General features: G+C 42.9%; 1 long non-coding RNA gene across 2 annotated transcripts; it reads left to right on the forward strand.

Moving 5' to 3' along the window:
• The first annotated feature begins 6285 nt into the window (after positions 1-6285).
• LOC148852854 (uncharacterized) lies at positions 6286-9836 on the forward strand. Of its 2 annotated transcripts, none has more exons than XR_016098981.1 (4): positions 6286-8445; positions 8539-8634; positions 8808-9158; positions 9291-9836. It is a non-coding gene; the product is annotated as an uncharacterized LOC148852854 (long non-coding RNA). The 2 variants fall into 2 exon arrangements; XR_016098982.1 differs by having other exon boundaries at positions 8539-8624.
• The last annotated feature ends 3592 nt before the right edge of the window (positions 9837-13428 follow it).

Below are 13428 nucleotides of genomic sequence, written 5' to 3' on the forward strand. Positions count from 1 at the left end.
AACTCACTCTTTAGCTTCAGATTCAAGAACAAGTAATCTGCAACTCTCCTCCAATCAACAGATTGCAACCCTACCTTTATTATGAACTTACTAATCCATTTTTACTTCTTTGAATGTTCCATCACCCTGCACTATCCATTGGCTTTTGCTACAACCACTGGCTCTTGATCCATGTTTCCAGACATACTAGACCTCTGATACACCCCTTCTTCCCTCCCTAGACTCCCTTGTTACTTTTACTCCATGGAGCAAAAATTCCCCAAGCACACTACTCACTTCCCTCCAGCCTTGACTTTGTCTTCTTGCTAGGAAACAAACCAGTTGTTTCTTTCCTCCACCAAAAAACTCAGCCAGAGCTATGTAGCAAACCTTTGCATTCTTTCTGCTTTGAACTAAATATTTCTTACCTTCATCAACTGCAATCTCTTGCATGTTGTTTTGCTTACCTTTCAGCCTTGCCCCTTCCACAAACTTCTACAACCATTCCACTACTTCTCTCCTAGTCAATAGAACCATAGCCCTCCTTGCTTCCCTTATCTTCAAACTCAGCTTTCCTCTACCTTTCTCTCCCTCAAACAAGAAGTCCTTAGCTTCAACTTTCAGATTTCTTCTCCATCAACCTGCCTCCATGAAGCTTTCCTCCATTTATTTTATTTGACTAAGCCCAAGATATTCCTTTCTTAATCTTTTCACTCCATAAGTTCTCTTTTCTTAGGTACTTTCTACTTGCCACTTTGACCCATAGGTTATTCTCCTCCTTCAAAATTTTCCAACCCAATTTTTCTAAGTTAGCTTCATTGACCCAATGGAGGTTCCTAATACCAAGCCCTTCCCAACTCTTTGGAGATCACACTTTCTTCCAACCTAGTAAATGAATAGGTTTTTATCATTTGAATTAGTCCATTGGAAACTTCTCTAAGCCCTATCAATGTCTTCTATAATGTTGTGGGGAAGTTTGAAAGATCTCATTATAAACTGAGGCACCACATAGGTGGTAGAATTTAGGAGAGTTAACCTACCAACCAAAAAGAGAATTATTTTTTCACTCCGCAAGTTTCTTTTGAACCTTGTCCTTCACATATTGAAAAGTACTTTTAGTAACCCTCGAATTTAATATTAGAGCCCCTAAATAAGTATTTAAACTTGTTTGGATCAAAATCTTTAAAATTCGGTCTAGAATTTTTTGGAATCTATTTGTAATGTTTTTGGAAAACTGAATCATTGACTTATTCAAGTTAGGACTTTGACTAGAAGTACTTGCAAAATTGATTAAAATTTCTCTAATTTTCAAGACAAGAAGGAGTTGCAGGAATTGTTGGTTCTACAAAAATGAGGCAATCACCTGCAAACTAAAGAATTGCGATTTTTGGACTTCCGCTAGTTGTTCTAACCCCAATGGGACTGCTATGAATTAAAGATTCTTTTTCAAGCTTCCTAGCTAAAGCTTCTACACACAAAATAAAAATATAGGGAAATAGAGGGTTGCCTTGCCTGATTCCTCTAGACGGATTGAACTCCCTAGAAGGGGAAGCATTTACCAAAATTTGGAAAGACACTGTTTCAATACATTTCATGACCCATCTAATCCATCTCTCATGAAATCCATATTTTTTTCTTCTCTTTCTCTCATGGTATGGATCATTTCATAAGCAATCTGAATATTATCATTCATCTACCTATTTGGAATAAAGGCACATTGAAATGGAGAGAATGCCTCATTTGGTTGGCAGGAATAGGTGTTTGGAATCGGAATCAAAATACATTCCAATTACAACTATTTGATTGGGTGGAATCAAAATCCCATTCCGATTCTGCTGGAATGGCACCATTCCTTGCCCCTCCCTTGGGAATGAAATCTCATTCCTATTGTTTCTAATTCTCATTCCCGTTCTTATCTAAACCAAGTAGACTGTGGGAATAGACCATTCCAATTCCAATTCCAAAGGATTTTGATTCCGATTTCTAAATGTGAACCAAATGGACACTAATTTCTCCAAGAATTGTTTGATTCTATTTACCATAATTTTGGTAATTAATTTAAAAATAACATTTTTTAACCCCAAAATTTACTCCCAATGGATAGGTGGCCACTGCAATTTTATTCATATGCAAAAAACCTTGGAGGGGGGGGGGGGGGGACGTGAGGCCTTGCCCCTCAAAACTATACAGAAGAAACCCGGTTCATATAAACATCAGGTGTCTCAGAAACCTATATTCAAAGAATACACAGAAAATGAAGACCTAGACCATCTACGGTAACCAAGTTTTGGACATGGGAATGAAGAATTTATGTGCAGTTATAAACAATTTTCTAAGAAGTTAAGCAACCAAGCTTTGCAAGAGAATCCGTCGGTTGGTTAGCCTCTCTATAAATATGTACACAAAAGAAATCCAGTCTACTCCTAAGCTCATATACTAGAGGCAACCAAAACCAAAGCTTCCAAGGGGCTGTACAATCTCCGTTAAGAATATCAATCAATATTTTGGAATCCAACTCCACCATAATCTTATTTAAACTTAAAGCAATGGCAAGGTTTAAACCATCCAGCAAGGCCACACCCTCTGCAACTAAATTAGTTTTAGTACCATAAGTGTTAGAAAAGGCACAAACATAAGCATTCCTTCAATTTCTAATAATACCCCCTCCTCCTCATGGGCTTGGGTTTCCTCTAAAAGCATCATCAACATTAAGTTTCAGAAAGTCTTCCAAAACCGCCATCAAGTGCACTACTTTAATGTTCCTTCCTTTGATCGGTTGGATCCGCAGCCCCAAACCTTGCAAGGATGGCTGCTGGATGTAGTTCACCTTATGGGTCAAAATTAAAGAAGAAGAAACCTCATGAAGTCACTGCACTACCACCCAAATCACCGACTTTGAGCATCTGAATTTATTTTCCATCTTGCACCTATTTCTCTCTTTCCATAACTCCCAAACAGCAAAGCAAGCAATCAGCCCCACCACAAATGCCCATTGATTCCTAGTCGAGGCTGCTAAAAACCATCTGGAGAGAAGCTCCTTAATACTCTCATTCCCCCTGAAAGGCAACCCTAAAATTCTGTTGAAGAAGAACTACACTTTTCGAGCTAAATAGCCATGCACCAACAAATGGTTAGTGTCTTCTTTTGAAGGGTCACGATAGCACACACATCTGGACACCAATGGAATTACCAGCCCTTTAATATCAGCATCCACACCAACCTTCCCAATCATAAGTTTCTAGATAAAGTAACTTATCTTGGTTGGCACTAAAACATTCCAAACCACCTTGGACCAGTTCACAGAAGGATCGGCAGTGTAGGACTGAGGTGTAAGGCTAATTTGAAGGGTGATCTCTTTGAAAGACGAAGGAGAGCCTCCAAGGGGAGCGAAGGCCTTTTTGGTATGGGATTTGGAAAAAATTAGAGGGTTGCAGGAATTCTAGGGTATCAATAGCAGAAAGCTTGAGATTCGATGATGTTTAACATGAGGAGGACCCTCTATTTATGAATAAGATCCTGAGATCCTAAAAGGTAGGAGATGAGGATCTTCACTCTGTATCGGGGAAGGGAGTATATTGTTCGCTGGAAATCACTGGATACACTACTAGGGTTTTTCCATGTGTATCATGAGGATCTTCCCAAGGGTTGGCTTTACTTCTCCTTAAGATCTCTCATTACTCACGTGTGTTGCTACCTTTTTGAAGTGCGGTATTAGTTTCACTATGTGTATCATGAGGATCTTCCCAAGGGTTGGCTTTCCTTATCCTTAAGATCTCTCATTACTCACGTGTGCTACTACTTTTTTATGCAACACAACTAGTCCTACGTGGCAAAGATGAGCCACTATTTGAAGGGTGGTATTCGTCAATGCCCTATGGCGATTCACGGAGTGCTTTTCTACCAAGAGCTTGCGTGTGTCTGGACACCTGTAGGCCTCGTCGTGGTCTTGGCCTAGCCTATTGCTCGCCCCGACCTGTCATTCGAAGCGGGTTCACAAATGTGGATTCATCACGTCACGATGGGTGTAACTTCATTGGATACTTAAGTGCACTTGGGCCTTTTGGGTGAATCTCTCTAAAGCTTGTTCCGATTCAGGTACTCATCAGACTTGATGGTCCGCAGATTTATCGCAGTTCTACTTAACATGTTACGGGTTCATCGTGGCAGTGACGATGAACCGTAAGTTTATCGCAACGTGGGGGGTTGACTGTAGGCTACTTGAAGTGTTTCCGTTGTGTTATTCTTAGTGTTTAAATACTCTTTAGGGTCCAAGTGAGTTATACATACCTACATTAGCCCCCATGCTTATCGGTTAGTGGGAACTTGTCGATAAGCATAAGCATATTGTCTTTTATGTCCTTCTGTATTTGGGTCTAGTATTTCTACTTGTTTTGGGGTTTTGTGTAAATTGCATGCTCCCTGTGATCGTGCTTGGAGCTTCATTATGGTGCAAGGTTTAGCCCCCCTATCTTTTCGTGATTTGATTTCTGGTGGCAATAAATGTTGCTTGTTACTCGTGTATTCTAGCCCCCTCTTGACTGTTGTCAGGAAGGAAATCACCAAAAGACATCGAGGGTCATAGTTTTGAAGGGAGACGTTTGACTATGAACCCAGGAAGTATCTAGTGGCTAAGCTGCTATCGCAATCGTCATATCTCACAATGGGATGTGAGAAGTGCCACGTGTGCCATTTAGGTTTCTAAAGTTTAAACGACGGCATTAAGTGCTTAATTAAATTTCGGTAAGTGTTGTGCGGCATCCTGTCTCCTTTTGGGTCATATTAATGAGCTGTATTACCATATCATCCGCGACGATCCATCTGGGTGTGCCTGTTCAATTCCCTCTTGTTGGGTCATAGGCTATTTATAAAAGGGTGCGTTGTGTCCTGTTTTGTGACATTGTCTGTGTCTGGTCCATCCTCTCGGCTTGGACATGCTTTTCCTTTTTACACTTCACAGGTGAGGATGGCTTTTAATCAAAACAAAGCACAACTAATTGTCAATGAGTCCATGGCCTCTAATTCACTGTCTCTGCCGAGGTCAGCTCTGTCTCTAGAGTATGCCATGGTTCGTCAATTACTTATGCAATACTATGAGGAAAATGCGATAGCCCCTTTGGGGTACAAAGTTGTCGACGGGTCTCCTAGTCGAGATGTTCGTCCGGGAGACAAATTAATAGTTATGCGAGAAATTATGAGTTTTGCATAGGCGATTGTTCAATTTGGTTGGCTGGCCCCCAATCGAGCTACCCTCCGTCATCGTCCATCCCGTGCTGAATAATCTGGCGACTGTGATGTCCGAGGTCATGAACCTGCCTCATGATCAAATTTCATGGCATGTCCTCGCGCAGTGGTTGAGGACTCGCGAGAGTTTCTCTGTGGTATGTTCAACTAGTACACGTATTTTGGAGGGTGGATCCGTCATGGGGAGGCCGTAAAAGCAAGGCTAGCTGAAGTGACAAGGAGTCTCACGAACCTTGAGGCATAGTGTGCAAAACAACGTCGCATGATGGCAGAATGCGAGGCGGAGATAGGCGAGTTTACAGCGTATGAGGCTCGGGAACCTCTGCTTCGGGACATAGAAGCAATACGGGAAAAGTGGACTGCCCTGTAAATATTGTACTATGTTTTTTTTTTTGTTTTGACGATGTAAACCAATTTCGAATGAAATCAAAGAATGTGTTTTGTATTTTAGTGTGCTTGACATATGATCGTTCATGTTCTGTGTACACCTTCCGTGAGTGGTTTGTGGTTGGCTCTGACACATGATGAATCCATTATTGTTCTAGTGGCTTCGCTAGCCGATCTGTGCTATCAGTCCTTATCGGACTATCAGCATATCGAGAGGGAGCTAACGAGTAAGTGATGAACTTCCATGTGTCACGGCCAAATCAGTGCTGTGTGCATCTCCTTGTCAAGGGTATGCAATCTGATTGGGTGTCGGTGTGTGATATTCAATTGGGACAGGAGGGTTGTTTTTTGTCAAAACATCCATGCGGCGCCTGTTAGTGATAAACTGCTGACTGCTATTCTGAAAGCCTTGCGGTTCAGTCACACGTGTTGGCCTAATTCAATATTTGATATGATCTGACGACGGTTACTGACATGGCAATGCATTTGAATTAAATGCACTCACTAGTCCTGCTTCGGAGAGGGTTTTTGGTAATTTCACGAGTTTACTAATTCGTTAATTATCATTTTGGGTGTTGCGCAGATGTCTGTCATCTTCTCCGGCGCCATTTAGTATTCTGCACGTGCGGAAGTTGGGAGGTACCATAAAACATAAAACAGGGAAGGTGGAATGTTCTTGATCCTTCTTTGGTTGTTGCTATCGTCTCCATAGTTCGATCCTGGGTCATTCAAAAGGAGAGAGAAAACAGACTTTTCCTCTATTCCCTATTCCCCTGTTGCGAAGTGGGTCAGTCTGTCTCCATGGCTGCTCGGCAGAGAAAGCCGGACTCCTTCTTTGCCGATTTCGTCAGGCAAGTCGACACCATGTTGTTGTTAGTAGAGAGAGAGGCAGCTACGGTCGTTGATGGTGGGAGGGGTTTCTAGCTTCCTGTGCCTATGTCCTGGGGCAAAGATGACTCTTACGATGTCATCGCCAGTATGAAATTGATGTGCTCTGCGATAATACAGAGGCTACCATGTCTTACAACTGCCGAGAGCCTTGGACCGATCCTTTGTATTGCCGCATGCTTCAAGATGCCAGGCTCCCAAGGTTCGTGGATTGCTACACCGATCTCCAGGGTCGAGAAGGCGTTAAGTATGTAGGGCACCTTCTGAAACACTGGTGTTCACGCATCTATACCTTCGTCGGTGCGTTTGGCGAATTTACCATCACAGTGGAGGATGTGGTGCAATTGCTGGCGCTGCCAGTTGGGGGTGCGGTGTCTACACAACACTTACAGCACGTCGACTCCATCCCCTTAGAGTTGAAGGGGTTATGTGAAGAATTTATTGGGGAGGTTTCCCCTACAAGGCATTGGTGGACCAATCCACTTCGCGGCGTAAAATGCCACTAGATCAATGGATGGCGTACTGGTTTGAGTGTCGCGGCGGCAGAGAATGCCAAATTATGGTCTTCATCCCCTCAGAGTTGAAGGGGTTATGTGAAGAGCTTATTGGTACGAGGTGTGGGCTTTCAGTGTCACCTTGCCACCTATGTCCTCTATGTAGCCTCACGTTTCCTGTTCCCAAGAATGCCAAATTATGGTCTCTGCACCATTCTAATCCCCCTAGACGTCCTTGCTGCTAGCGGGTATCAACTTCCATTGGCGTTGATGTTTCTCAGGTATTTATACGAACACCTGAAAGACGTTGTACAGCAGCTTAATGACCCCAGTTGCAAGAGGTGCGTGAGCTACATTTTCGTGTCGTTTATCTGTGAGCGGTTTGAGCTCAGCGTGAAGCCGCAGATTCTTCGTCCTCTCTGTCTGCACATTGCTACTCTCAACGGTGATGAGTCGGAGGAAAAAGTTTTGGAGGTATGTAGGGGGAAACGGTGGCTTCAAGCAAAAAGGCACAAAAACCTTAATATGAGTGAGATGAATATGAAGTTGGCCTCTTTGGACGGTTACATATGGAAGCCATATGCTTGCACAGTCCGTCATGTTGTGCCATTCTGTGTTGGCGTGCCTGTCCCCGAAGCTAGGGACAACCAATGTGCCCTTGACATGGGAAGCGCTGCTATGAGAATGGCGCGATTAATTTTATGGCCTAGTGTTATTGGTTATTTGGATCGCTCATGTGAATCGCAGCTCTCCGTCTATCGTCCGGATCGGGTGCTCCAAAAATTTGGGTACAATGACATAGATGCCCAATTTTTTAGGGCTTCCAGCAAGGATGTGTTCTGAGTCTGGCGTCACAACCGAGCCTTCCCCGGGTGTACTCAGTTTCTGGTGGTTGGGTACAGTAGAGTGCAGGTGTTTAAACCTCTCCATTTGTCATACCTCTGCTCACTGCTCGTGGGGTTCCGGGAGTTGTTGTGTACGAACCCACACCCCCACCATGTATCAGCCCCTCCCATAGGTCATGCTGCTTGCCAGAGAGGGAATGTAGTTCATGCTGGGCCAGTCCGCAAAAGTGGTCGCCGTCCAAGCGTGCCAGGAAGCGACCGACTGCCGATGAGGCGGAATGTAGCCATGCTCCTCCAGTGAAGAGGGTTAGGTTTGCGAGGGTGCCCCGCTCTTTTTATCCTGACAGTGTACCACAACCCTCGGTTATGGTTTCATCATAGGTTTGTGAGGGTGGTCAGGGGTCTCTAGCCTCGACCACCATGGGTGGATTTACAGATGGCCGAGATGTCCTGACGACAATCCTATCGAGGGTGTATTTCCGGTCGTGAAGCCTGCAGAACTTGCGGTTGCGCCACCATCTCCCAGTGGCACCATAATTCAATTTTCAAGCAGGTGATTGAAAAAGAGGGTTCCTCGTCAACCGAAGTGAAGCTTCAAGGATGACAATTCGGTAAGCTCCTTTTAAGTTGTGTGTTGTGGTGATCTCTGGTCTATGATTAAACGAAATTGTGCTAACTTTGCTCGTCCTGTGGCTCCGTCACAGCCTGTTGAGAATGAAGGTGATCAACCGTCACAGGCGTTGAAGCGGTTCATGCAAAACAGTCAGCGCAAGTTCCAGCAATGCCCTTGGTCAGGATAGGTTTGGCGAGTGTGTTAGACTTGTATCGTAGTTGTGGTTTTCTATGTCTATTATGCATTGCAAGAACTAACTGTGAAACCGTCTTTCATTTTCATTATAAGGAGTATTTAAAAATTTCGTCGGCTCATGACTAGTCTTGGTATTCTGACTGTTTGGGTATGTCCTTATTGCAGGTCCTCTTATCCGAGATTCCTATTGGGGAGCAGGACACACCCTTCTTTCCACGTCTAGCTGAGGAATTGAGGACAATGCAGCCCCCCATGGTTGAACCCATGATGGTTGGAGACGGAGGCAGTGATGTGATGAGCTCCATGGGTAATGCAGCCCCCCACGCCCCTCTTCAGGCATCTGGCCACGTGTCTGTGTCCTAGGAGTAGACCGGATTTGTCAGTACGCAATGTGAGGATGCCAAAAGAAAGTTTTCTGTGGAGTCCTCGTCCGTCGATGCGATTAGCAATGCTTCCGGGGATATTCTGAAGGGATAAGAGATCCATCGTATGAACGCCCAAAACTTGTGGAATAAGGTGGGCGACTTCAAAAAGGGAACATGAATCAAATATGCACTTTTATTTATTTACAATAAACTCATAATGTACATCATTCTAATTGAAGTTAAGGGCATACAAAACTGTCTAACAGCTCCTACTTGCACTTAGGTTCAATCAGGTACAAGCCGGAGTCTCATGTTTTACACGTGTTTCTCAAACGCTTTCTGTGATAGTGGTTTTGTCAATGGGTCTGCTACATTTTCCGCTGACGCTACCTTCTGAATTAGGACATCCCCTCTACGAACAATCTCCCGTAGTACGTGGTATTTCCTCTCGATGTGCTTCGATTTCGAGTGGATTCGTGGCTCCTTAGCCTGAGCAATGACTCCATTAATGCCACACAACAACAGGATGGGTGATGTGCTGGACAGAACTACTCTCAACTCGTGAACGAACTTCTTCATCCACACGGTTTCTTTGGCAGCCTCACTTGCGGCAATGTATTCGGCCTCGGTCGTGGAGTCTACAGTGGATCCTTTTTTGCTGTTTTTTCAATAAATAACACACGATTGTATCGTGAAAACATATCCAGATGTAGACTTTCTATCATCTGTATCTGACTGAAAATCGGCATCTGTATACCCTTGGATCTGTAGTGATCTACCGTCAAATACTAGACAAAACTCTTTTGTCCTTCAAAGGTACTCAAGTATATTTTTCACAGCTGTCGAGTGCTCTTGCCCTGGGTTGGCCTGGAATCTGCTTACCTCACTACCTGAGCAATGTCAGGATGAGTGCATGGCATGGCATACATGATGCTCCCTACAACATAGGCATAGGGAACGTCTTTCATGCCATCAATCTTCTCAGAAGTCTCGGGAGACATCTTCTTGGTGAGAGTGACTCCATGCCTGAAAATCACATTTCCTTTCTTGGAGTTTTTCATGCTATATCTTTTGATTATTTTGTCAATGTAAACAGATTGGGATAATCATATTATCCGCTTCGATCTAATATATAGAAGGCCTAATATATAGAAGGCATCTCCAAGATCTTTAATGGAGAATTGTTGTAAAAGTCATACTTTCACCGTAATTAACATTCCTATATCATTCACAATTAGTAGAATGCCATCTACATACAGAACCAAGAAGGTAACATTATCTCCACTGTACTTCCTATAGATACAAGGTTCATCTGGATTCTGCTTGAAGTCAATCGATTTGACAACAGAGTCTAAATGGATGTTCCAACTTCTAGAAGATTGCTTAAGTCCATAAATGGATCTATTAAGTTTACATACCATGTTTTCTTGACCTATAGCAATGAAGCCTTACGGTTGCTGCATATAGATATCTTTAGTAAGATCTCCATTCATGAATGCAGTTTTGACATCCATCTGCCAAATCTCATAATTATGGTATGCTGCTACAGATAGTAGGATCCTAATGGATTTAAGCATGGCCACAGGCAAAAAGGTTTCCTCATAATCGATGCCCTCTTTCTAAGTGTACCCTTTTGCCACCAGACGAGTTTTGAAGGTCCCAACCCTACCATCGAGGCCTTTCTTCCTCTTGTTAATCCATTTGTAACCGATTGCTTTTACCCCGGAGGGCGGATCTACCAGAGTCCAAACTCCATTGGTCTCCATTGAGTCCATCTCTGCTCTAATGGCCTCCACCCACTTCTGAGAATCTATGCACAACATAGCTTCCGCGTAAGTCACGGGATCCTCCTCACTAGTCAAGGTTTCCACCAGGTAACTATCCTGGTCATAACCATAACGAACTGGTGGCCTAGATGCCCGAGTGGATTTTCTATGTTGGTCACTACCTGGAACTTGTGAGACATCTTCCACTACTCCTAAGCTCTCCTCATCAAGAACTATTTCCTGACGATGGGTGTCCAGGATATAATCAGTTTCCAAGAATTGTGCATTTCGGCTGCAGAACACATTCTGCTCACTTGGATCATAGAATAGGTAACCCATAGAGCCTTTTGAGTAGCCTACAAATAGGCAATGATTGGTCTTAGATTCCAACTTGTCTGCACTTGTTCTTTTAACATGTGCTAGACAACCCCAAATCTTCAAGTGTCTGACACTTGATTTCTTTTTTGTCCAAAGTTCATATGGAGTGTTCGAAACCGATTTGATTGGAACCAGATTCAACACGTAAATCGCAGTCTCTAATACGTAACCTCAAAAGGATGTGGGTAACTCTGAGTGTATGATAAGTGACCGGACTATATCCAATTAGGTTCTATTCCTCCTCTCTGAAATACCGTTAAGTTGTGGTGTAGTAGGAGGAGCTAACTGTGATATTATCCCATTGTCCTTTAAGTAGTCCATGAATTCATCAGAGAGATACTCGCCACATCGATCTGATCGAAGGGCTATAATTTTTCTCCCTAACTGTTTCTCAACCTCTTGTCTGAACTCTTTGAACTTTTCAAAGAATTCAGACTTATGTCTCATTAGGTACACATAACCATACCGTGAAAAATCATAGGTGAATGTGATGAAATACACGTGTTGATTCCATGTCCTAACACTCAGGGGACCACATACATCAGTATGTATAAGGTCAAGTGTGCTTGTACATCTTTCAAGCTTACCGTTAAATGGTCGTTTCGTCATCTTGCCTTGCATGCAAGACTCACAAGTGGAAAGATCTTCTACAGTTAGAAAATCCAAACGACCATCATTTACCAACCTTGTGATTCGGTCAACACCGATGTGGCCAAGTCGGTAATGCCACAGGCACATAGGATTAGCTGTATCACAGGCTCTCTTCTTGGAGATTTCAGCCAACGTAGTTTCGGTTATGTTAGTTTCTAAAGAAGGATGTAGAACATAGAGACCGCTCTCCAGTTCCCCATATGCGATGAATCTGTTATATTTTTTAATAGTAATCGTATTACTAAAGAACATAAAATAACTATCTGCACATAGTTTTGAGACAGAGATCAAATTTCTTCTTAAATTTTGTACATAAAGACAACCTTTCAGTACAATAATTCATTCTCTAAAAATTAACTCCACGGTTCCTATGGTCGCGGCTGCAACAGTTGCAGAAGTTCTCAAGTAGAGTGTGACTTCTCCTTCACTCAGCCTTCTGCTTACCTTGAACCTTGCAGTGAGTTATACGCATGAGTTGAAGCCCCGGAGTCAATACACTAAGACGCAAAAGCTACCAACAGATTGGTTTCTATAATACAAGTTTCAAAATTACCTTTCTTGGATTATAGGTAGGCAAGACAATTCCTTTTCCAGTGGTTGGTCTTATTGCAGAAGTGACAAGCATCAGATGCTTTGTCTTTCTTCTGTTTCTTGCTCTTAGTGTTTTTCTTCTGAGGCTTCTTTGTCTTTCTCTTTCTCTTGCCTGTCTTGTAAACTTCAACAAGCATAGATATAGGCTCATCATTTTTAATCAGTTCTTCAGCTCTTTGCAACATATTGATGAGCTCTTGTAAGCTGACATTCAACTTGTTCATGTTATAGTTCATGATGAATGGATTAAAGGAAGGAGGCAAAGAATTAAGGATAGCATCTATCTGGGTCCCAAGGTCCAGCCCGGATCCAAGAGCCTCTAGTTCGTTGATGTATCCCATCATCCGAAGACAATGGTTGTGAACTTGTTGGCCCTTGGACATCTGTGTGGTCATGAACTGTTTCAAGACTTTCTGTCGAGTAAAATGATTTTGCTCTTCATACATCGTCTTAAGACTATCCAATATATCCTTGGCAAGTTCAATATGATCGAACTGCCTCTATATTGGGTTGTCCAAGGAGGCAATGATGTAACACTGGGCAAGGGAGTTTTTCTCCTCCCATTCCTGATAGTCTCTTCTTCGGGCCTCAAAAGCCCTATCACCCTGATGCTCCGGGGCAGGATTCTTTGCCACTTTTTCTAACTTCTCAGAAGTTATGACCAACATAAGGTTCCTATACCAGTCGGAATAGTTTGGGTCCTTCAGCTTGTTGTCATCAAGAAGCTTTGCAAATTGTCCGTTTGCCATTTTCTGATAAAAGAGCAAACATCAGTTCATAACCTAATTTGATTCATGTTCATTACATAGATATGGATTTTAATCTACGTTCCATTTCCATTTATTCATCTCTGAGATTTGCCTCATTTCACAGTGACGGAGACTACGAGTTGTCTCTAGAAATGTGGGAAATCACATAGAGTGCATGGATCCAACTGTTTTAGCTGCATAACCCCACCACCTTTCTGTGAATGATCATATCCACTCATCATATGAGTTTTCCCTTTGGCTTCTATCAGACAAGGTTCAGAACCGT

Source organism: Nelumbo lutea, chromosome 5 (genome assembly GCF_056320005.1).
Source record: "Nelumbo lutea isolate HS-2025 chromosome 5, American lotus-T2T, whole genome shotgun sequence".
NCBI classification, from domain to species: Eukaryota; Viridiplantae; Streptophyta; class Magnoliopsida; order Proteales; family Nelumbonaceae; genus Nelumbo; species Nelumbo lutea.